At 42.2% G+C, this 24,483-nt stretch overlaps 1 long non-coding RNA gene across 8 annotated transcripts; it reads right to left on the bottom strand.

The window, feature by feature from the left end:
- Nucleotides 1-2,337: 2,337 nt before the first annotated feature.
- LOC103692378 (uncharacterized) lies at nucleotides 2,338-24,088 on the bottom strand. 8 transcript variants are annotated; one of them, XR_010057123.1, is made up of 7 exons: nucleotides 22,855-23,410; nucleotides 21,025-21,151; nucleotides 19,642-19,783; nucleotides 11,526-11,590; nucleotides 8,679-8,773; nucleotides 3,480-3,609; nucleotides 2,338-2,663 (listed from the first exon to the last, which is right to left on the bottom strand). It is a non-coding gene; the product is annotated as an uncharacterized LOC103692378 (long non-coding RNA). The 8 variants fall into 8 exon arrangements; XR_010057124.1 differs by lacking the exon at nucleotides 8,679-8,773 and having other exon boundaries at nucleotides 3,480-3,606; XR_005492722.2 differs by lacking the exons at nucleotides 2,338-2,663; nucleotides 3,480-3,609 and adding an exon at nucleotides 7,367-8,104 and having other exon boundaries at nucleotides 21,025-23,410.
- Between the last annotated feature and the right edge of the window lie 395 nt (nucleotides 24,089-24,483).

Genomic DNA, 24,483 nt, shown 5'->3' with positions numbered 1-24,483 from the left:
TGGTGCGTGCCTGCTCAGCTTATTAAAACGTGGGAAGAAGGCAATATTTCACCCCCCAGGAAAAAAAAAAGAGATAGACAAGTGAGAATGGCTAATCCATCGGAAGAAATTAGCAGGCAGAGTCTGTAGCTGTTTGAAATGATGAACGAGGCTGAAATGGCTACACAGGCTAACATGCACTTGGATAATTACTCCAAGCTCTCGGGCTAAAATCTGTCTTGGAGGAGCTGGGAGGCTTTGATGACTCAATTTCAATGGGCATGCTTATGAAATACATAGTAAAACCTATTAAAATTGAAATTGTTCTTGGTAGGTACTCTGTGACGGGGCTGCTGACCCTGTCAGACGGCTTTTTAATAAGGTACACACTATTTTTATTCTCAAAAGTGGCATGCACACAGACTCGGCGTTAACCCTGTAATGACCTGCTTGTGCTTTCCCCACGTGTGTACACTAAGCAGTCTTACCTTCCTGTGTACAAAGTGATGGCTTTTCCAGTCGAGCGTGGATAGTGTCAGCTTTATGTATGTGTGTGTGTGTGTGTGTGTGTGTGTGTGTGTGTGTGTGTGTGTATTATTTCTCTTTGATATTTTTCTCTGCTCCAGATATAAGGGACTTGTTTACATTTATTTACTGGGGGGAGGTTCATTTGTGCCACAACCCGTGGAAACTGCTTCTCTCCTTCCACCACGTGGGTTCCTGGGATTGAACTCAGGTCATCAGGCTTGGTGGCAAGCACCTTACCAGCTAGGCCATCTTGCCAGCCCAAGGAGGATTTGTTGACAAGATTTATTACCCTTCTGCATTTCTATAATATGCATTCTCCAGTAAAAAATCAATGTCATTGTCACGTTGGCCCTTATTGTATTATGCCATGGCCACAATCAGGCTATGTGCGTCAAATATACCCGACTACAATCCAAAACAAAACCCAGATTTGTAAACTAATTAAATTGACAGAGTTGGTCTAAGGGATCCTCCCAGGCATTATAGAATGGCAACTTGCAGTTTTCTTAGAAGAATGGGCTTCTCCAGAACAGAGCAGTGACAGAGAATGAATGGGCACTTATGAGTGAAAACACAAAGCTTCCAAATGAAAAATGTGCTTCAAGAAAACTGGAAAGGAACACACACGCCATCCCAGCATGGAGAGCATTGAGGAAGGATTGAACTGTGCTCTTTATCCACACCCTGAACAAGCTTTCCCTGGATGACTCTTCCAGGCAAGGACTTGGAATATGCCAGTGAATGGGTAACGGGAAGCTCTCTGGGCTGCTAGCCCTGAGGAGGTGAACGAAGCATCAGTGAAAACAAGGGAGTAGGGGGTCAGGGAGGGTAGTGGAGGAATGTCAAAAGAGAGCAGGGAGCATGGGATGCACCAGAAAGAGAAACAACACCACAAGCAGCAACCATTTGTCTCTCACAAGTTTTGATTTCTGGCTTTAGCTGCCCTTCATGATCTGCTAAAGCCCAAGGTGGAGCCAACCACTCAGCTGCCCTTACAGAAGGAACCTGAATCCCTCCAACTCTGAGCTTCTGCCAGTACACGTGCGTGTTCTTCATCCTTGTTTGACCCAAAATCCTCATCTGGCCACGCCCCCAGTGCCCATGACCTTCACCTTGACCCATTTTTGGCTCTAGGGTCACATCGTGGACTATTTGAGTTTTTTCTTTCCAGCTGTTTCGTAGCCTTAGCGTTCTTTGGTTCTGTGCCATGACTCCACTGCTCTCCAAACTTCTCTGCCCTGTCCTCCAGTCTATCCCAGGGAGTCCCCAGTGCTATGCTCTCGGTCTTCATCCACTAACGCCCTCCTGGACCCCATAGTGAATCATGGGAAACTGAGAGCTCCTGCTCTCTCCGCAGACTCTTCCTCTGGTGAGGTGTAAACCTTCGTTGCCCAATCACCTAAACCCAAGCCTTGGGCTCTTAGAGAAAACCAAGAAACACTCTAAATCTTGAAGGTCTCTGACTTGTGGTTTCATCTAACCTTCACTGCCGCCCAGTCAGGCCTCCCTTTTTCTCTCACTCACCATTGTCCTTCAACTCACCCTTCAACCCCAAACCCCTCTATCTCCATACATCAACCCTTGTACACTCTTATCTAGGGTTCTTCTCTTCAAGCCTATCCATGTCCTTAATAATCCATCTCCAGTCAACTTATCATTTTCTTCCCCCTCCCTCCTGCATCTTCAGTGCCTCCCCCTTTCTCTCTTTTTGGCTTATTGATCTCATCCTGTAATGATAAGCATCACTTCTCCCAGACAAGAAGGAAAAAGAGCCAACCTTAACTCATTACCATGATTAAATCCCTTTTGGTAATCAAAATTTACCCAAGGTGCAGTTTCGTTTTATATTTTCAACACTCAGCCCAGCCCATTGTGTGCCTGGCTTCTGTAATTGTGCAGATGGACAGGTCCATCCCCTCTTGTTGCCAGGTCTGACCCAGCATCTTATCAAATCCTCTGCAGTATCACATTTCTTTCTCTCTTTGCAAACCAACAACCCACTGTATAGGCTGTCCTCTCTCAAACCATTGCTTCTTCAGGTATCAATGCTGGCACTCCGATGCTTGCTTCAAGGCTTCACGGGGTTTTGGTGCTTTTTCTTCAGTGCCCATAATTACTCACAAACCAGTGGAAGGTTAATAAGAGATGAAGGGCTTCTGAAAGACAGATGAGGGGTCCTTAATCACCAAGAACGCACTGGAAAGTTTGTGTGATATATTCAGACTATAAGCAGCATCTGCATGCTCATCCTGGTTCCTCTGATCATGCTCATACCCATTCTGAGTTCTCTAATCATGCTCATACTCATCCTGGTTCTCTTAATTATGTCTATACTCACTCTAGCTCCTCTAATAATATCATACTCATCCTGATTCATTTATCCATGACCATACCAACCTCATCCCTTGAATCATACTTATTTGTATCTTCTACTCACATCCATACTCATCCTGGTTCCCCTCATGGTGCTCATGTTTATCCTGGTTCCTGTACTTATGTCTAGATTCACTTAGGCTCCTCTAATCATATTCACTCATCCCAATTCCTCTAATTGTGTCTATACTTATCCTGATTCCTCTGGTAAAGCAACTTATTCATTATATCCATTTATTTTGTGTTTTAAGTGATTAGATGACCTAGTTTATTTACTGAGGTGATATTTTTAATTCTCCATATATATATATATATGTTTAATTATATATTACAAATAAATATCTCATCACCACATAGGCATTTAAACCCTCAAATCTTCCCCGACTTAAGAACTGCCGCCCTTTGAGCACCTATAATCACGAAGGACGTAGAAGGTGACATATGTGTGACAGATGCTGCAGGGTGCAAATATTTTATATTTGTTAGTGAACATGTATACATGGTAATTGCTCTTTTGTGCTATTACGTTTCTGTCCATTCATTTGGGAGGATTTGGTCTTAGTGAAAAGAAAAACATACAAACCCGTTAATCCCTTTACCTTCAAGAAGGTCGAGTTCCCTGTGGACCCTTGGACACATTCCTTTCATTGGCGTCGTCTACTACATGAGGGCTTTATGCTGCTGCAGTATTTGTGGCTTAGTCAACGACCATAAACTAGACAGCAGCTACTAACAGGAAACAGAGATTTATTGCTAAAGAGTTAAGTCTCTAAGACATTTTATGTGTTTATTTTTATGGTCATGTTATCAGAAATTACACAACCTTTTTATTTTTCTTTCAGAAAAAAATGGATTTTTTTAAAGTCACAGGGACACAGCTGTGTTTCTGTTTTTTATTTGTCTATCATTTGTATTTTGCTCTTTTTCAATTTAATTCACTAGTAAAATGCTGTTCACATTGTGTCTGTGATATACATTTGTTTTACCTTTGCTGAGACATGTGTTTACCTTTGCTGAGAGAAATGTTATATTTTTCAGTTCAAATAACTTTTTCCAGCTTAGTGTAAGAGTCTATGGCTATAATCCTTGCACTTGGGACATAAGAGGTAGGTAAATCGGGAGTTCAAAGTCATGTAGAACTTTCTAGAAAGAGTGGGTCTGTTCTAAATCATACAGCATCTCTTCTCAAATAAAAATAATAATTACTTTTACTAATAATTTTTTTCTCCTCAGGCAGCTTTTGGAACAAGTTGACTACTCCAGCCATTGAACTGAGCTGTTTCAAAACAGTTTCCTAGGTCGGTGTCATTCACTGTTTTGTATGAATCAGTACATGCCAGTCAATGAATCTTTGTTTTGAAGATGAACATAGTCAAGCTTGAGTTTGCAGTTGTCCATTCTCAACAACCAGCCCAGCATAGCAGATGTTCACATATACAAGGTGTGTCCAACCTTTTGATGTTTATAACACAATTCTTGTCATGTACAAAGTACACGCTTAAAAACCATGTAAATGTGTTACAAAAATGAGTGTAAAAGCACATCACAATGCATTAACTAGCTTATGACTTTGGGTTGTGAACATTCATAGATACCCAGGACACATGTATGTTCACAAGTTGTGAACATTATTAGATATCCTGTGACACATATATATCATTTAATGACCTTCTTAGCCCCCCATTTAAGGGGAAAACATGATAGATAACATCCTTAAATTAAGAAAAAACATTAAGTATGTCACATTGAATCATGAAAATGAATAGAACTTATTCTTTATATGACCCTTACAAGTCATTTTATTTAAATGATTTAAGTTTTTATAATAAGCTATTCATTTGACTTTATTTTAAAATGTATATACATCAGAGGAATTTAACATTTTATAGCAATAATTCATAATCTGCTATAAGCATAATTTCATATCATTCCTAAGAATTAAAAAATGCAAGATCTAACTTAGATACTTAGATATGCCTCATCCCACTATAACAATATAAAAAATTCCGAATACTAGTTACTAAATGAATATTTTAAAATCAGCAATAGCTTTATACACAAGTACCCATCAGAAAAATAATGCAAAAATTACCATCCTGTTTGCATTTGCAACGAATACATAAAATTCATATTCAATGCAGTAAACAAGACAAGTACAATTAATATTTTAAAAATTTAAAGATGCAGATCTCAGTGAAGAAAGTTACCAAAGCCTCCCTTAGGCAAATAAGTTTAGTTCTGACAAATAAGATCTGAGAGTTTGCATTGGATCAATTTGTGGGTTATTACAACGTCTTTCATTCATGGATTTTATCTTTTGCCTTTGTCCTAGAACTGTGTGTGCCACGAGGAGTAAACCTTAATCGACACCTCTGGGGCACACATATAGCAATGTGTCTATCCATCTGTAGATGGGTCTATCATTTCTCTTATTATCTACATAGCTATCTCCTACCTACCGATTTATAAAACCCAGCAAAAGAGAAGTAGAAAATAATGATGGTAAGACTGAATTTTTTATATTGAAATTATGTCTTATGAAATTAATATAAAAAAACACGGGCTCAGTGATTGGTTCAGAACCACAAAGCAATGACTATATTAGAAAACCCTCGATTCCACCTGCCTTGTGAAGGAAATTATTTCACTGTAGAGGTTTTTAATCTAATTTTTATGTATATGAGTGAGGGTTGCCCTGGTGCTGTTTGTATTTTTTATGCCAATTCCGCTTCCCCAAGAAGGGCTGCCTCAGAGGAGGAGTGAATCACTACTCAGGTGACTTCATGGAACCTTCTCCCCACTTTAACTTGTAAGATAAAGGCAGCAGCCGGTGATTGGGAAGGGAAGGGAAGGTGGAGCTGAAAAATTTAGGGAGAAGGAGACTGGGGACCACGGAGTAGGAGGAGGTGGAAGGGAAATGGAGCAGAAACATGTGGCCTGGGGAAACAGCAAGTTATAAGGGTTCTCCTAGCTGGGGATAGAGTGTGCAGTGGTAGATCTGGCCAATCTAGGCGCGCAGCTTGTGTTCATATTAATTGAGTTGTGTTTTCATTGCCCAGGCATATTTGGGCTGGAGATTTACCGCAACGTATGAGTCTATTCATGCTTGTATCTATATGCCTGGCATGCAGGCCTCGTTCCCACAGAGACTAGAAGAGGGTGTTGTCTCCCCTGGAGCTGGAGTTGATTGGGAGTGTTCTATATTACCTCATCTACTCTTGGTAACTTGGTAATTCAGCAAGTGACATTCGACTCTTTCAAAGTGAAGAAACAAATTCAGGAAGGCAAAGTAGTTTGTCTAAGTCACATGGCTAGAAAACAACACTTTAAAAGTGGGCACAGGAGAACATGCCTGTGAGCCCGGGACTAGGGAAGCTGAGGCAGGCAGATCTCTGGTGCCACTGACTGAGCCAGCCCAGTCAGCTCAGGGGGCTCTTGGCCAATGAGAAACCCTGTCTCAAAATACATAGTAGACTGCCCCAAAGAGGTGTACCTGAGGCTGACATCCATGTGTGCCTGTGTGCATATGTGCCTACGTGCCTATATGTATATATGCATATGTGTATATGTGCTTATGTGCATATGTGCTTATGTGCACTCAGAACTGCACAGGGTGGGAGCTGGAAGTAACAGGTGAGGATTTCATCTCAGAAGGGGCTGGTTACAATGTCTTTTTCTATAAAGCAGCATCTAAAACCTTGCACGCACCTCATTATGCTCAAGAAAGCTTTAACAAATAAATATTAAATATATAAAGATTTAGAGGAAAGAAAACCATAAAGACTTCCCAGATGACCTTGGCTCCGCAGAGCATTGTAGAATAAAACAAGCATGCCCTGGAAGGAAGGGGTATGCAGATGCCCACGACTTCAGAGTTCTCTCTTCTCTTAATCTTTTCAAGCTAGCTAGGAATAATCCACTCAGGGGTCTCGAGACTCCTCACATGTAATCACTACAAACGTAAACCCATACATCCTTTTCCTCTAAGGTGACTTTTCCTCCATTTCCCACTGTGTATTTTCTGTGTTAATATACATACAGGCTACTATGCCATCCCCTCCCTGTGGCCCATGTCAGAAATCCAGAGGCTTTTTTTTCCTAAGTTTTTTTCTCCTTGCTACATTGAATTTCTAACAGTTTCTGGGGGCTGAAGAGATGGCTCAGTGGGTAAAGCGCCCACTGCACAGGCGTGAGGATTTGATGGTACCCCAATACCTGCACAGGATTCTGGGCATGGAAACACCTATAACCACAGTCATGGGGAAGCATTGGTGGATTAGCCAATCAGCAAAGTCCGTATTCAACTGAGAGGACCCTGTCTCAGACCATCAGGAGGAAGACTCCTGATCCCTGATGTTGACCTACATGCAGGGGCATGCACATCGCCCAATACACACACACACACACACACACACACACACACACACACACACACACACACACCACAGAGAGAGAAGGGGGGGATGAATAAATAGATAAATGGTTCTAAAGTACAATTAGTTCCCGTTTTATTAGTCATTCAGCATCTTCCTCACAGAAGAAATTATTTTGTAGAACAAAAATTACTTTGTACTAATCGGTTTTAATTTTGAAAAGTAACATCCTCAGGGCTGTATGCATGTAACACATAGGTAAGCTTTAATAAAACATAACTCAGTTGGGGGAGACACCAATGTCACACTCATAAAAACCAGCTGATTGGTAGGAGCGAATTTGAAAGCTGACTGAGTTCAATCATTTTAGCTGTTTGGAGTTTGTCCTGACGCTAATGTCACAGAGTTATTTTAAACGTCTTCAAGGAGCACATTTATGGTTTTCTCACAGATTAAGGAAATCGGGGTTTACTGGCCTAATCAGTGACCTTCCCGGAACCTGAGTGGAAAATCCCCTTCACAGCGACTGTGAATGTGAACGTGGCTCCGATGCTCGGCCCCTGACGGAGGAGAGATGAAAGGCACCTTCAAACAAAGCAATGGATGTGCGCCTTTTGGTTGAAATGGTGATGCCTTTCACAATGGCTTGTCCTGCTCCTCTGTGGAGCTGATGTGCGGGAGTGCTTGACACATAAACTTGATCAAAACTTCACCAGTAATGAACACCGTAGGCTGAAGGGGAATGCCCCTCCTCCAGGGGACTCTGGAGCCCATCTGCTTACCAGTTTAGAGCCAGAGGCAGCAGAACTGTGCTCTTCGGGCTCAGCCGCTCTTGGTAGCAGAAAATAGTCCTGGGTATGCAAACGGGTATGTAAGCCTGAGACACAAGAAAGTGCAGCTTTGGGAAGAGGGGCTAGGAAAACGGGACTTCTAGAGTGTTAATAAAGCATGTTGGAAGTATGTCCATCTTCCTTGTGGTTCCCAGAAACCCATAAGGAGAGGTTCTAGTTTGTTTTAGTGTTTCTAAACACTAAAGATGTGTCACATGCCGTATTGCGTATAAGTCAAAATGGCTCAAATTTCACTTTATGGGATCCCAAGGTAGAAATGCAGCCCTGTTAAAGAACGCGGGATGTGGGAGTTTGCCATGTTCTCCTCTGTCAGTCATGTGACAGACAGTCATGGAGGGGAACCTTCAGCAGCTACTGCACCCTGGGTTTTGTTTGTTTCCTTGGATTCCACACTGGTAGAGTTATTTTGCATGTTTTTTCTTCCTTGACATTTGAACACCAGAGCCAATATAATCATGATCTTGTTGAAATTAAATCACTAAATCAGAATAAAAATGCTGACTCAACCTGCTCCCACCGAATTCCATTCCTAGTATCACAGGGTTTTTCTTGACAGAGAACGGATGATTCTCACCCGGAAGACCTGGACCTGTCAGTTCACAGAATCGTGTTGTGGCTTCTCTTGGACCTGTCAGCATGTTTGGGGGTTAACCTGGATGGTTCAGTGTCCTAAAGGAGTGAAGAAAACACTAATTTTTCACATGAAACGTCAGGCTAAAAATTAAGGCTCCTCTGCCTTACAGGGTACAGTGCTTCTCTTCTCTCTTAAACATTAGCCAAGTCCCTTCATGGTCCCCAAACTTGTTTTGAGTGTAGCATTCCTACATTTAATCTATTTCAGTGTGTGATAAAAACTAACACTCCCACCCCCAGAGGTTAATTCTGTGACTAATCACATCCTGCCTCCAAAAACAACAAAATAATCAATTCCTAGATTTTTCATAAAAACAACAGTATTCAAGTACGGTATGAATCATAATAAAACTTTCATTACTAGAATGAAAGATGAAATGACAAGATGAAGTCATTTCATGACAGAATCTCTAATACACTTTTAATTTGAATAAACGGGAGTGGGAAAAAATATATATCTATATACCAAGTCCCATGTGTAAGAATTATAACAAATTAGAAAATCTGTAGGAAGCTACTCGCGGAGTGTTACAAAAGAAGGGTGTATCTGCTAAAAGCAAAATCACATTGGAAATAAGAGCAAATCATAAAGTATATTTCTCTTGTTTTTAATGAATATTATATCTGTATGTATATATATGATATATATATCATACATGAGAATAGTATATGCTTCACTTTCTGTCTCATATATTCCAATTATCCAACCATAAGAGAAAACAGTATTAAGAATCCCTTTATCCCCGATCATCTTAACATAAATGATATGGAATGGTCATTTGAGCATTTCTATTTATGTAGACACAAATAAATAATATCAATAAGGATGGAAAATTAATTTGATACTTCCAAATGTTTCTATGTATGTTTATATGGTTGCACATATGTGTGCTCATATAAATGTACATGTGTATTCATATATATGTACATATGTGTGCTCATGTAGATGTATGTATGTGTGTTCATATAGCTGTATATATGTATGCTCATATAGATGTACATGTGTGTTCATATAGATGTACATATGCATGTTCATATAGATGTATGTATGTATTCATATAGATGTACATATGTGTGTTCTATAGATGTACATATGTGTGCTCATGTAGATGTATGTATGTGTCTTCATATAGATGTACACATGTGCTCATAAGATGTATATACATATTTGTTCATATAGATGTTCATATGTGTACATATGTGTTTTCATAAAGATATAGCCCCTCAAGTTTAATCAATAAATACTGATCAGACAGAGAACTCATCATGAAGATTCCCAATAGCAGCAACAATAGTGAGAGGACTTCTCAGCCACGCCTGACTTACTAGATCTGATCCAGAATTCACATTTCCTTACCATGCTTTGCTTACATGGAATATTAATCTAAAGTATTTCCTTCCCTTTGTCCTGTTAGCACATACCTACATTCTTAGCCACTCAGGAAGCTGAGGCAGGAGGATTGTAAATTCAAGGACCTCCTGGACCTACATAACAGATTCAAAACCAGCCTGGAAAGCTTAAGGAGACCCAGACACAGAACTAAAATATTTTTAAAGAGCCTCTGGCCAATGAGTTGCCTAAGTCAAGGTATTTGTGCCACAAGCTTAATGATATGAGTTTGATCCCATATAAAGATGGCAAGAGAGAACCAAATCCACAAAGCTGTCCTCTAGTCTCTATTTACACACACTGTAGCAATATGTAACCCATAAGCAAATAATTTCACACACTCACGCAAAGAATAAAAAAATTAAATCTGGATATAGGTCAGTGACAGAGTATCTGCCTAGTGTATCTTAGTACTGGAAGAAAAACCCTACCCAATTCACACATCATTTTTGTAAGATGCCTGTAATAAATCTTAAATACTAAGTACAAAATAATGCTTTTGATGTCCCTATTTCTTTGGAGAATTATGACAAAACATAATCTGAAAAAAATCACAAATGAGAAGGGGGAATTCTAAAAGATTAATGACTCCTAAGCGTGGGGGCCCCACAATCTAGTCAGACGAGGGAAGGGTTAAAAAGAAGCTGCCCTACAGCTTAGTTGACTTTGGAAACACAGATCGAAAACAAAGAGGCAGAAAGTGTAATTAACTCCATTACTGCTCAGTCAAATGAAAACTGCCATGACACCCTCGCTTATTTATGACACCAGCAAGTAGTTCAATTCAACTCCTGGCTGCGGTTAGAGAAAGCACGGAGTCCCCCAGCCAGGGACACAAAAACAAGCCCTGGAAATTCATGCCACTCGGTCACGTTACAGGTGTAAGGTTTATGTACACGTCCCATGAAAAAATAAGTAGCTCTTATGTCTCCTAACGATTCTCCTTCTCAGCAAACCCAAGTGTCTGCCCAGGAAGCCAGAAGGTTCTGAAGTGCACTTAAAAGGATAAAATACAAATACATTTATTTCGTCTCAGATATTGAGTGGTATCAGTAATGCTAAAAAAAAAGAATCTTTATACAATAGACCATGATTGTCTATAAAGTATATATGTTCCAGAGTTGTCTTCCCTAGTAATTGGAAAATTGATCCATATATATATATATATACATATATATATATATACATATATATACATATATATATTCATTACTGATACATAAAGGAGGAGAGCTGGCATAACGAAGGCTTACTCACAACTAGTCAACCTACCTTCCTTCCTTCCTTCCTTCCTTCCTTCCTTCCTTCATCTCTTTCTTCTCCTTCCTGGTCAAGCCTTGCCTTACCAATCCCTCACCCAAGTAAGGCTGCCTCTGGGAACCCACAGCACTTACTCACCTTGTCTGTCTATTCCGTCTGCCTGGGATAGTATTTGGATAGTTGACATTAACAAATGTAGGTACCTGAAAAAAGAAAGAAAAAGAAAAAGAAAAACCACAAAACTAATTGTGCACCTGCATGCCATTTCCCGGAAATACCTGAGACTTCCTCCTAGCTCTCTCTGTCTCCAAAGCACAGCACAGGTTTCCTATTTAGATACCAGCAGCTGCCCACTTTCCCGAGCTTATTATTTTTTCATGATGCAAAGCCCCTTTCCCATTGCTGACGGGTGTATCCACAGGAGCAAGCCCTGGAATGGCGGTTCGCTTTGACACTTATCCTCACGAAAGGTCCTAACGCACTGTAAGCAGGAATGTAAATGGGTGTGGCCACTGAGGAAATCAATGTGGGTTTCCACAGGAATCCAAAAACTACCATGTGATGGAGGCTATTTTCGATGGGGTAAGACTCGAGCAGTAAATCTGTGTAGCAAACAGAGGTGGTGCCGATGAAGCTCAAACCCTGTCAGACTGTGTCTGTAAGACTGAGGCCGGTGCAACGCCAACGGCGAATACGTGTCTCACGGGTTCTTCTTTCCATTCCCTTTCATCTCCTCCTCTCCCTGCCCTTCCCTTCTGATCGTTTGCAATCATCCCTTCTCCTTTCCGTTTTAAATCAGCTCTACTGTGTGACCGTAGAACGGAGTTATTTTTCCAAGGGGATCTGAGAGCAGTCCTCGTGACCTTGAGAGGATTGGGCGGCATCGAGGGGAGAGACCATAGAGGATATCACATTTTGCCTTCGTTTTGCTTACTTTGATTAGGCTCGCACGTGTGAACATTCGGTCATCTCTTGGTAGAACTGTTTGGGAGGGTAAGGGGATGTGGACTCGTTGGATAGGATGTGTCACCAAGAGTGGGCTTTGAGGCTTCAGAGACTCACGCCCTTCCCGGTGTTTACTTTGCCTCTTGCTTGTGGTTCGAGATGTGAGCTCTCGGCTGTTCTTGCTGCCCTGCCTTTGCTTGGGCATCGTGGGATCTAATCCTCTAGAACCGTAAAGCTAATGAAGTCCCTTCTTTTCTAAGTTGCCTTGGTCACGGTATTTTTTTCATGAAAAGAAACCAATGTTGGGGAGTCTTTGGAAAATGATGATGATAGCTCTTAAAGCCTTGGCTCCCTCCTGTTCTTCCAAAGGAACTGGCTGAACCGGCCACTTCCCTCCACTGTACGCCAATAAACATTTGTCACCAAAAGAACGAATAAGTCTGTCTGTGAGATCTATTGCTCAGCGGTGTGGCTGTGACACCTGAAACCATAAAAACCACATCTGAAAAAGTGTAAAATTTGATAAAAGAATTCAGAATATATGTATAATTTACAAATTGATTTGTTTTCAATATTAGAGCTTGTATGTAAGGTTCCGGCATGGTGAATTTTTACAGCAAAGCTATAAATACCAAAATGGAGATTATGAATGTGGGCAACATAATTTATAACACTTGCATACCTTTCAATTATTCCTGTGCTCAAAGCCCAACAAATCGAATAATGATCAGGGGCGATGAATTGAACCCTAAGAATTACACGGGGAGCCCAGGAAGGAATTTGCATACAAACTAATAAAAGCCTGCATGAAAGATACATCTTCTCTCTTAAGCCAAAACATGCGTGGAGCAGTCATGCAATTGCAGTTCCTTCAAAGAATTTCCCACTAAGGCGTAGAACTGATGCCCAGTGTGTATTTCAGATGGCCAAACCCAGGGGGAGGATCACAAACGGCCGTTCCATTCTCTGAGCGAGTGGGATCTCTTGTTATTTTTAACAACATGGGGGGGGGCGCAGTCATATAAATTACCAAGGGCCATTGATTTAGATGTATCTTAGAGATCCGCTGACATTTCACAGTCTGAAGCAGAGTTCTCAAGAGTGCTTCATACAAGGGTCAGGCTTTTAACCAATGAAACGGTTTCTGATTAATAATAATAATAATATTATTATTATTATCCAAACAATGCCCACAAAATATTTGTAGGATATGCACCCAACTCTTCAGTCACATCTCTGCCCCAGTGGTCCTGCTGACCAATAGGATGCACATCCATTAAAACTCATGGTAAGATTCAAATCAAGTACTATGATGATCTACCTTGTCTTCTTGACGACTGTAGGGTCACCATGGAAACCAGTCCCTCAGAGATTAGATTAACAGGGTGGGAAGATCCACCTTAAATGTGGGCCTTGACATTCCACCAGCATGGGTCCTAGACTGAATGGAGAGTGTGAGCTGAGCACTAGGAGAGCGGAAGCTAGGCACAGACACACATCCATCTCTGCTCCCTGACTGTGTGTGCAGGTAGCCAGCTGCCTCTGGCTCCCGTCTCTTTGCCTTCCCAACTCCCACCATGTCCTCCCCAGCAGGATAGGATTCCCTTGCACTACAAGTCAGCATAAACCCTTGCTTCCTTGAGGTATTTGTCTCAGGATGTTTACGATGTCAAGAAGAAAAGTGACTGTTAGCTAGCATCGATAAAATCTTAGCGGTCCCCTCACCTCCAGCCTCCATCCCCCCACATACATGACTGCACCCTCATGGCCCAGTGCATAAAGTCATTTTATTCAAAGCAACTTGGAAAGAATCTCAGTTTTCTAGAACACCTTCGTGGGGGGAAAAGGCAGGATCGTGCTGAATGTGCGACTGAGGGTAAACACTAGTTTAAGCTTCCAGCTTTCCAAAGAGCAGAGAACACGCATCAGTAGATTGTTCAGCCAGAAACACGACATCTATACTAAACCCTCTCTCCAAAATGCACAGGGCCAGGGAGACACAGAGAACCGGGAGGAAACAGGGGTCGTGGAGAACCAGCAGGAAACAGGGTCCACGGAGAACTGGGAAGAAACGGGGGTCACGGAGAGGAAACGGGCCACGGAGAAGTAGAAGGAAATGGGGGTCACAGAGAGGAACCGGTCACGGAGAACTGGGAAGAAACAGTTCCTTCTAGACATGACAGGATCTCGGTACTCATAACCTCACAGTTCTGCAAAAGTTCTAAGCAAGATCGAGCCAGTCGACATTCTTCCACAGAGAGGGCATGGGTTCATGAGTCCTGACCCGTAATCGAAGAGCTCTGGACAGTTGATGGCTTCTAGGGGAGGGGATTGCATTTTTCTTTAAGGGAGTGGCTGCTGGTAAGCCAATTCCACTCCTGTGGATGGCCCCGTGCCTGGGGGGTAAAAAGCGAAACATTTAGCATTGTGCCTGGTTCACCGGGCTCACACCAAGTATTATTACCGCCTTGTGCTGCACGGGCAAAGATTGTTATTCCAGAGACAGATCAGTAGCTGGTGCCTGTAAATAAAGGTTTACCACACACAAGAGCTGCTTAAAGGGGCCTTAACAGTCTAATAGTAGTCTAATAATAATAATAATAATAATAATAATAATAATAATAATAATAATAATAATAAGTCTAATAGTAGCGGTTGACACTACTGTACAAGCAGAAATCACACTGGGGTGCAGCTGTGGGGGACTTACTAAGATAATGAGTGTGTGGGTGGTTTTTATTATTATTATTATTTCTAACAGGTTTTATTTTATTTTATTTTAGACCAGCAAAAGAACATAGAGGCTTGGCAAGGATTGCTGAACATGGTTACTACCTCTGTTAAACATGTCCGTGCATAACTTGAGATGTAGCAATTGTTCTGAAAATATCTTCGTCTCCAGTAGAACACAAGCAAAGACAGTGCTGGAAGCATGAGTCCTCGGAGGAGGAGGCAGAAATAACATTTGCCTTCTGGTCCCTTTAAGGTTCCAGAGACAAACAAAAGTATGTTTCATCAAAGTTCAAATTGGGGAACAATAAGTTTATTTCTGGGCAAGGGATTATTTTCAAGAACTTGGGTGAACGCCCCACCCCCACCCCAAAGCAGCTACACTGAAAAGTCTTCACACAGCATGGGGCTGTTCCTGTGAATAGATGCAGCCCTTCTGTTAGCCTTCCCCAGTCTACATACTAACACCTCCTCAGGCCCTGTGCATACTAACTGCCTGGGGCTGTTAGAACCTCTTGTATTGGCTGGTTCTGTATCAACTTGACAGGATTTGGAGTTATCACAGAGAAAGGAGCCTCCCTTGAGGAAATGCCTCCATGAGAACCAGCATTTTCTTAATTAGTGATCAATGAGGGAGTGGTGCCATCCCTGGGCTTGGTAGTCCTGGGTTCTATAAAAGAGCAAGCCAGTGAGTAACATCCCTCCATGGCCTCTGCATCAGCTCCTGTTTCTTGTCCTGCTTGAGTTCCAGTCCTGACTTCCTTTGGCGATGAACAGCAATGTGGAAGTGTAAGCTGAATAAACCTTTTCCTCCCCAACTTGCTTCTTGGTCATGATGTTTTGTGCAGGAATAGGAACCCTGACTAAGACATCCTGCTAAGATCCATTGTCTCTCCCTGCGCCCTCCTGCCCACCTTCTCTGAGAGAATCCAGGCAGCCAATAGGCAAGATCTTGAGGGATTCCTACAAACAGGCATTGCCTATCTGATGAAGGCGGTGGCTGTTCTATTCTGGCAGAGGACTGTATTCTAAAACAGAGTCAACTGTGCACAGCCTCATAATCTAATTGTCTGGGGCTAGTGAGTGGCTCAGGGAGTAAGGACTTAAAGACTCAGTTTGATTCCTAGAGCTCATGGTAGAAGAAGAGAACCAAGTCCCCAAAGGTGGCATACATGTACCTACACTGACAGGCACACACACACACACACACACACACACACACACAAGAGCGCATGCGCGCACACAGCTATAATAACTTTAAAAATGGAAAAAACAAAGCAAGTTAGGTTTTTAGTGGGATATGCCATGTAGAATTCTCTGTGCCAAGCTGCCATGTTGTAATCCATGAACTTAGTAATTAAAGCAAGTATAATCAGTTCATTTATAAGTTAAAATGAAACTCAACGACGCTCTATTACTAAAAGAAAAACAAACAGAAAACTCTAGGGGCTTAAGAAAGAGAAGATTTGATCTGTAAAATGCTCACCTCACAAACATAGGGACCTGAGTTCAGATCTCTCTCACCCACATGAATTTTAAAGAGTCATGTACAGTGGCTGCAACTGTCACCTAAACTTGGGGAGACAGAGGAAAGAAAACTACTGGGGCTCACTGGTCAGTCAGCCAAGACAAAGTGGTTAGCTTCAGGTCAATAAGATATTCTATTTCAGAAAATAAGGTGGAAATCAACTGAGGAAAATATCTGACAACTCCTGTCCTCCACATACATGGACCTACATGTACACACACAAGCACACATACACACATATAAGCACAAACACATGCACAAGCACAAAAGCAAACATGCACACACACACACACACACACACACACAAGCACAAACACACAGAGGAGCACATACACATAAGCACATGATTTTCCTTAGATTATTGAAGTGCACCAAGGGCTTGGCGCAGACCTAACCGTCAATCTTCTAGAACATTCACTGTGTTTCATCTTTTGCTTTGATTGTCCATTTGTGGAGAACCATAAAAGGTAAAGTGAGGAAGCACTGAAAGATCATGTGACGTGACCGCTGGGTACCAGGCATGAGCCCACCAGGATCAAGAGAGATGGTTGTGCTGCAAAGAGCCAGGAGTCAAATAAAAGCTCTCGTGAATTTTACAAGCACTCAGAGAGCTGCCGAAAAGCCCAGGAAAACTTGCTGTTAGTCATGCCACTCACGTTAGAGAGGGCAACGTGAAAAGTCTTGTCCGTGTCTTCAGGTTATGTTTGCCGACAAACGAATGGTGCTTCCCGTGCCATTACGAATCCATGGCCATTTGTCTCTTTAAGGAAAGCTGGAGACACTCAGCAAACTGTCTTATACAATATCACATGAGTTCATCTAGCACTTGATTCTCTTCTTGCTGTTTAGATTTCTGAAATTCTCAGCTAAGTCAAAAAATATTTTAATACAGAGCCCCTTTCCTTTCTTTGATATTGCCTGCAATGACTTAGAAGGTCCCCATTTAATCTCCCAAAATCCATAAGTTCTAAAGGGAAGCACTCAAACAATTATAGATACTCTTTTTTAGGTGTGTGTGTGTGTGTGTGTGTGTGTGTGTGTGTGTGTGTGTATGTGCGTGTGTGCATTTCATCTGAGGATCAGTGGTAACTGGTAACTGGGTGGGGCTGGTAGCGAGGTCCATCCAGAGCTTAAATCCGGGTAGCGAAAACTACATGCTTCACTTGGGCAGTGACAGAGCCACAGCAGAACTTCAATAAAAAAACAAAAAAACAAAAAAACAAAAAACTTCAATAAAAAAAAAAAACAGCAAGAATCTTTACTGCCTTTGTTACGTTTTTCTGGACAAACCCTGTACCATTATATAACTTCCCCTATAGAAGCAGCCCTCTCCTGATGTGGCTTTTCAGCACTGGAGAATCTATCATATTTCCTCCATAATAAATTGTATAGTTTATCGTGTCAATTTCACAACTGTGAAATCACAAAGACAGAAAATTGTACTTATGACCTCCCCACTCAAGAAGCCACTCACCAAAAGAGACACTAACAACCAAATTATCAGCAGGATCATCATGGCAGCAAATTGAGCCCTGACCCAAGAGAAGGCATGTGCTAAGGATTCTGCATGGCTTCGTCATTTAATCCTTAGAGGAGCCATGGGACGTGAATGGCTTCCATTCCCCATTTTCCCTATGAGCAGTGGGGACACATTAAGGATTTATCAGTCTGATTCGTGCCTTCATGCTTCTCATCAGGGAGCAACATTCACATTCTTCTTTTATAATGATTGCCTCATCTCCTTAATCATTTTTATTACTTTTCTCCTGAAACCTCAACTTAATTGTTATGAACTAAATATGTGTCTTCTCAAAATGTCTATGTTGAAATTCTAATCTCTAATGAATTTGTTTCAGGAGATGCAGAGTTTGGGAGACAGTGTCTGAGTGTGAGGGTGAAGACAAGAACAAGAGTTCGTTCTCCCTCTCCCTCTCCCCCTCCCTCTCCCCCTCCCCCTCCCCCTCCCCCTCCCCCTCCCCCTCTCTCCCTTCCTTCCCTCTCCTTTTTTTCCACTCCACTCACCATCTTCTCCCTTTCTCCCTCTCCTCTCTGCCAAGTAAGAATACTAAAAGAAGATAGTGATGTATAATCCTGGAAGACAGATGGCTTTTTTATCAATAATCAGACCATGCTGGAACTTAGCTTGAGATCTTCACATTCCCGAACTATAAGAAAAGCACCTGATGGACGGATGTCAGAGAAGGGCTAGAATAGGAGGATCAAGTAGAGGGGAAGGGAAGAGGGGATTGAGGAAAGGGATATTAAAATAAATGGATCATCTGAGAGGTGTATGGAAACCAGATACAGTAGAAGTCTCCTAAAATATACATATGTATGAAAGTGATCTAAATGACACCACCAAATAATGGGGGAGACAGAGCCCCAACTGGCTATCTTTTGTTACCAAACAAAGTTTCCAGTATGAGGATTAGGTGGGTCGTTGGCCAAAGGGATCCCATGGGAACCACGAAACAACCCACGCCATTGCTAAGACCATAGGCTACTCTCCACAAACTGACAGCAAAGCTTGTCTGCCAAAACCAACACTTACACAAGCACTGGATATGGCCGTCAAGCCGGCGCCTACATGCAGCCTTCACATGGTGTCTTGGTACGGGAAGATATTCTGTAGAGGGCCGCAATACATTCGCCACCACTAGATGGCGCTGTCTTCCACTGCGCCCCACGTGGTAGGTCAGGATAGACTCCGCCATTGCAAGATGGCGCCAACCTTCACTGCGCCAGCCGGCCCCCCTTTCAGGAAGTTAACTGTGCGCATGTGTAAGAGTGCCTTCGTGCCAGGTCTTTGCCCACTCCGGGGCGTGCCTTTTGAGATCATGGGTAACAACCAATCAGGTGTGGGTGTGCCGCACTAGGGTTTTATAAGCGCACCATGTTGGCATGGTGTGGCTTTTCCTCTTCTAAGATTAATAAAGTGGTCACAGTAAGGATTTCTAATGTCCGCGTGCTCCTTGCCGGTGAAAAGTCGCGCGCGGGACAGTATTCCACCTGCTACTGAAGGAGAATGTATACACCAAAACAGCCACTTACCCTTTAATCTACGTTGGTGTCCTGCAAAATGGGCTAGTGTACAATGGTGACACAAAGTCTGTGGAAGTAACCAACCAATATCTGATTTGACTTAAGGCTCACTTCACAAGGCAGAACCCATTCCTGACACTTTTTGGGTGACCTGCAATTAGACAACCACGGACTTAGGGTAAAAACAAACCTTCTGTTATAAAAACAAAACAAAACAAAAATAACAATAAAATTCATCCTAATGACATTTTACTGTACTCATAGATCAGGGCCATAAAGCATTGCTCAGCCATCATCAGGGACGCTTCCCCGTGCAGCAGATGAGAACAAACACAGACACCCACGGCCAGACAGCATGCAGGGAGTGAGAACTTGGAACACTCAGCCCTAAATGAGATGTCTCCATTCAATGCCTCCCTTCAGGGACCCCATGGAAAAGGGAGCGTGTAAGAACCAGGGGAGGGAAAACACCAAGAAGACAAGGCCCTCCAAATCAATATGATTGATGCATATCTGAACTCACAAAGACTAAGGCTGCATACACAGGGTCTGTGTGGATCTGTTGGGGCCCTAGAGCTGAAAGGAGAGGTGTAAACATGTCTCCCATCCCTAACCCAGGAGCAATCTCCAATAGACAACACCTGCAAATGGAAACTGGTTTCCTCCAAGGGAGTCTTCCTGGGGAAACAAACTCCTCATGGTGGTCAGCTGCATGTCCGGCAGTAGAAATATGGTCAACAGAAAATGGACTCCATGACATCAGTGGAGGTCCCATTCTCCTGATGTCACCTAAGAGCTCTTTTTAAAGATTATCTTACTATTTTTTTCATTTTTAAAATATATATCTTTCTTCTCTCTTTTTACCCTGAAGGTCCTTTTCATATATAGTATGACTCCCAGGTTAGTGAGTTTACGGGATTCGTAAGTTTACCAACCAACAAGTGGGTCTTAGCTTCTTGCCCCTTCTGTTGGGCTCTTTTTCTTGTTTGTTTTGTCCAAGTCTTATGTGCTAGTTTTTGCTTTGTTTTATTATATTTTATTGTTATCCCATTGAAGCCTGTTTGGTTTCTAATGAGAGAAGGAAAGAAGGTGGATCTGGGTGGGGGTAAGGTGGGGGAAGTGCTGGGGAGAGGAAAGAAAGGGGAAAGCATAGACATCCATGCAGGACAGACAGACAGACAGGAAAGAAGGAAAGATGGGGGAAGGAAGGAAAGAAGGAAGGAAGGAAACCACCCTACCTCTGGTATTTTCATTTCAACAGTCAAAATTGACTGAGATTTCTCACACATTAATGGTCCTGGAGCAATCACATTACCCAGTCCCCCCATACCACATTGGTTCCCTCCAACCCCCACACCACATTGGTCCCCTCGATGTTGGCTGTACACTTACCCATGCCTTGACCTTTCCAATAGAACAACAGCGAACGGGAAAAACAGAGGCGTAACAGAGGCTTGGGCTTTGCGGTGAGCAAGGCCAGCTTCACACCCATCTCACACTGAGATCCTCAATTCCTTAGCTGAAGCAGGAGAAAATGTATCAGGTTTCTGAAGTTCTGAACTTGGAGAGATGGCTTGTATTTGTAGAATAAGACTCATACTTGAAGCCTTATCTGCTATTGACCAGCTATGTGGGCTTCGTGTCAGTCATGGGAATTCTCTGAATTCATATCCCTTATCAGTGAAGTGGACACAGCCATACTCATCATAAGAACTCAAATCGAAAGTTGTAGATACTCGAAAAGCCTCCATCGCTATTGAATAAATCAGTAAATTTTATAAGCCATAAAATTGCCTTTGCATATTATAACCTGGTTCAACATATCTTTCATAGACTATATATTTCAATTGCATAAATTAGAAAAACACAAGCAAATACACAACAAAACTTTTCACAGCCTTAAATTAATGACCATCAATATGTGGATGCTTAGACATTCAAGTATTTATATGACCAGGACATATTATTAATACTGTCATTCAATCGGGGTTTTTTTCCATTTAAAAATGTGTTGGGAGTATTTTTTCATGTCTATAAACAAATTACAAGACGGTGTTATTCGTGGGGGTGGCATGTTCACATTTTAACCACGTTGTGTTTCAGATGCATATCACCTGGATATAGTCACAATTTACCTAAGAAATTCCAATGCTCCCATTAAATAGTTGCTCTAGTTTTGTTATTTAGAATTCTAAGCCAGATGAGAATCAAACTAATCACCAGGCTTTAATAGAAAGTATTTGATATTAAATATAATAGTTACAGATAATTTATAGATGGCACATTGGAAATTAAAACAATGGACCAATCATTAAATGCACATGTGGCTTATTTCTTACTAGAGGCCACATCCCTTTCTGGAGATGGCTGCTGATTGGATGAGTCCGCAACAGCCCTCACGTTGCTCTGGGAAAACCATCTCCCCAGCTTGTTCCCTGAAAAACTGCTGTAAACTCTGTGAGGAAAACAGTCTTTTCCGTTTTCCTACCTCAGGATTTATAGGAAAGCATTCTCTAAATCTGATTTACAGCATGGAGGGAAGTAAGCTGTTGGCCCATCGAAACAACTTAATCTCAGCCAAGAGTAACTACCACGGGGCTTGTTGAACACGCTGCCTAGTAAGTGTCAGGGTCACGTTTAGGAGATGGGGAATCTCCCGTTGTCTCCCAGTGTTTCTACTTTTTGGCTTGCCGTGGTGCCCTTTTATAATAGAAGAAGTCACCCAAATCTCTGGCAAATCAGCTGTCATATTTATGGGCATTTCCTAGGGAAGAAATAACAGAGCTGGTGAGATGGATCAAGGGGTAAAGGCAGTTACTGAAGACGTGAGTTCAACACACGCAAGCTTCCCTGTGACCTCCGCACACTTATCATAAAAACATGCATTTGTACACACACACCACCACCAGCATCATCATAATCATAATAATAAACTGCCTTAATAAACAAAAAGAAATTATGGTTCTTAGAATCCATCTCAGTGGGGGCTAGAAATTCGCCATCACCAAACCTGTCTGCTTCACAGAACAATCGCTCAAGCACCTCAGCTAGCAGGACTCACGTTAACCGAGCAGCTTGCTGAGTAACTGGTATTTTCAGACAGCAATGAATTGTTTGGTGCTGTGAAACACACAGCGTGGCTAAAATATGAAAGTCTCCGCGTCAGTGTTTCTGAATATCTTTGATCTGTGTTTGGTTGGATCCACAGATCAGAATACATACCAAGGGAACATCAACTGTATATCATCTGTAGACCCAGTTCTGGAAGATTCCAGTGAGGTCCAGGCCTCCAGAACTCCTCTGGGCACATGAATGAACATCTTCACAGAAGAACCATCTTCGCTTGTCTCAACAAGAATGTCGATTTCTTTTATCTAATATAACGAACCTCTGACGCAGATGTCTCAAGTTCATACTTAACTTGAACCGCTCAATTGTTTAACTAGAAAGCTCTCGTTTATATGTTTGAAGGACGGTACATCCCCCAACCATCTGCCGCCATTTCAAATGTACACGCCCCCTGTGAACAAAACCCCATTGGACGCAGCTTTTCAAACGTTAAGCTCCTGGCGGCCTCAGGGTGATCAAGACCCTTTCAACTTCATCCTTGCCTTCTCGATGGCGTCGTGTGAAGACGATCACAAAGGGTGGATATTAAGGGCGATCCAGCATCGGAACTAAGAGAACCTGTTCTGGAGAGACATGAACATCCCTCACTCCGTTTAGTCTCACATATTCCTAACCGTGCCTTCCAAACCTCCAGAGGCCGTTACTTACAACCCATAGGACTCACCTCTAATTTCTTCTCCAGTGCTTCCGTCATTTCCCAGAAGGCTGTTGGGGATGGCTCTGTTCATAACTGGGAAATAATGAATGTAGCAATACTTCTGTGACATTGTGCCCACCCCGGAAACACACATCTGTGTGACAGACAGACTCGAAATGGGGTGCACGTTGCTTTAAACTTCCTAAGAGCTGTATTTTTTTAAAAAGGAAAAGCTTTAATTCAGACCAGATTTTTTTCAGCTGTTAGCTTGCCAGTGTGACCAGGTGCCATCATCAGAGCTAATGTCCCCTTAGCTCATGGAGAAGGAACTGTAATCAAGGGGCAACCTAAACCAAGGGGGAGCCTGGAACGAAAAGCAGTATGTGTTGACACAGAGAGGAGGAACCTCTGTTGGAAACCCGAAATGATAAAATGCTTTGTATGGAGGCAGAGGAAAGGCTAACACTCTAAACACTCTCGCATCCCTGACTGAGAAGCAGACGCTTATTTTCAGTCCTCCAAGCTAATGGGAGCCGAGGCAGGCTCCCTGGCAGTTACACCGAAGCAGACCACATTGACCATTTCTCCAGAATTTAAGCCTCCAAGTCTCATAATGGTCCAATAATTCTACTCCTATGCCCTCAACAGGAACGAAAACATACGTTCGAAATAAGACCTATAAGGGAACAGTCACAGCATTTTTCAGTAATAATCAACGAGTGGACGCAGCCTGGATATCATCGAGAGTAGTTAGCATAAGCAACTGTCACGCAAACTATAAAATCTGTAGATATGTAAGCGATAAGTTAAAAATTGAAGGAAAACTAGTTTTTGGTTTCTTTTAATGTAAAAGTGAAAGAGCACTCAGACATTCAGGTAATATCTATTCCTTATTCTTAAGGAGATAATTCTGTCTCTTCAACCCTACTTTCCGGTATTTTACTGACACTCTCTCCTTCCGGAATCTTGCTGAGGCTAAGTAGCCAACAGTCTCTTGGTGACCGCTTCCACCAAAGTGTTAGCGAGACCCGAAGCTGTAAGTGAAGCTGTACACTTCCCTCACACCTCTCCGCCAGTCCTCGAAA

This window comes from Rattus norvegicus, chromosome 13 (genome assembly GCF_036323735.1).
Source record: "Rattus norvegicus strain BN/NHsdMcwi chromosome 13, GRCr8, whole genome shotgun sequence".
Lineage (NCBI taxonomy): Eukaryota > Metazoa > Chordata > Mammalia > Rodentia > Muridae > Rattus > Rattus norvegicus.
Note: the sequence above shows the minus strand (reverse complement) of the source record. Positions and strands in the feature narration are given on the sequence as shown.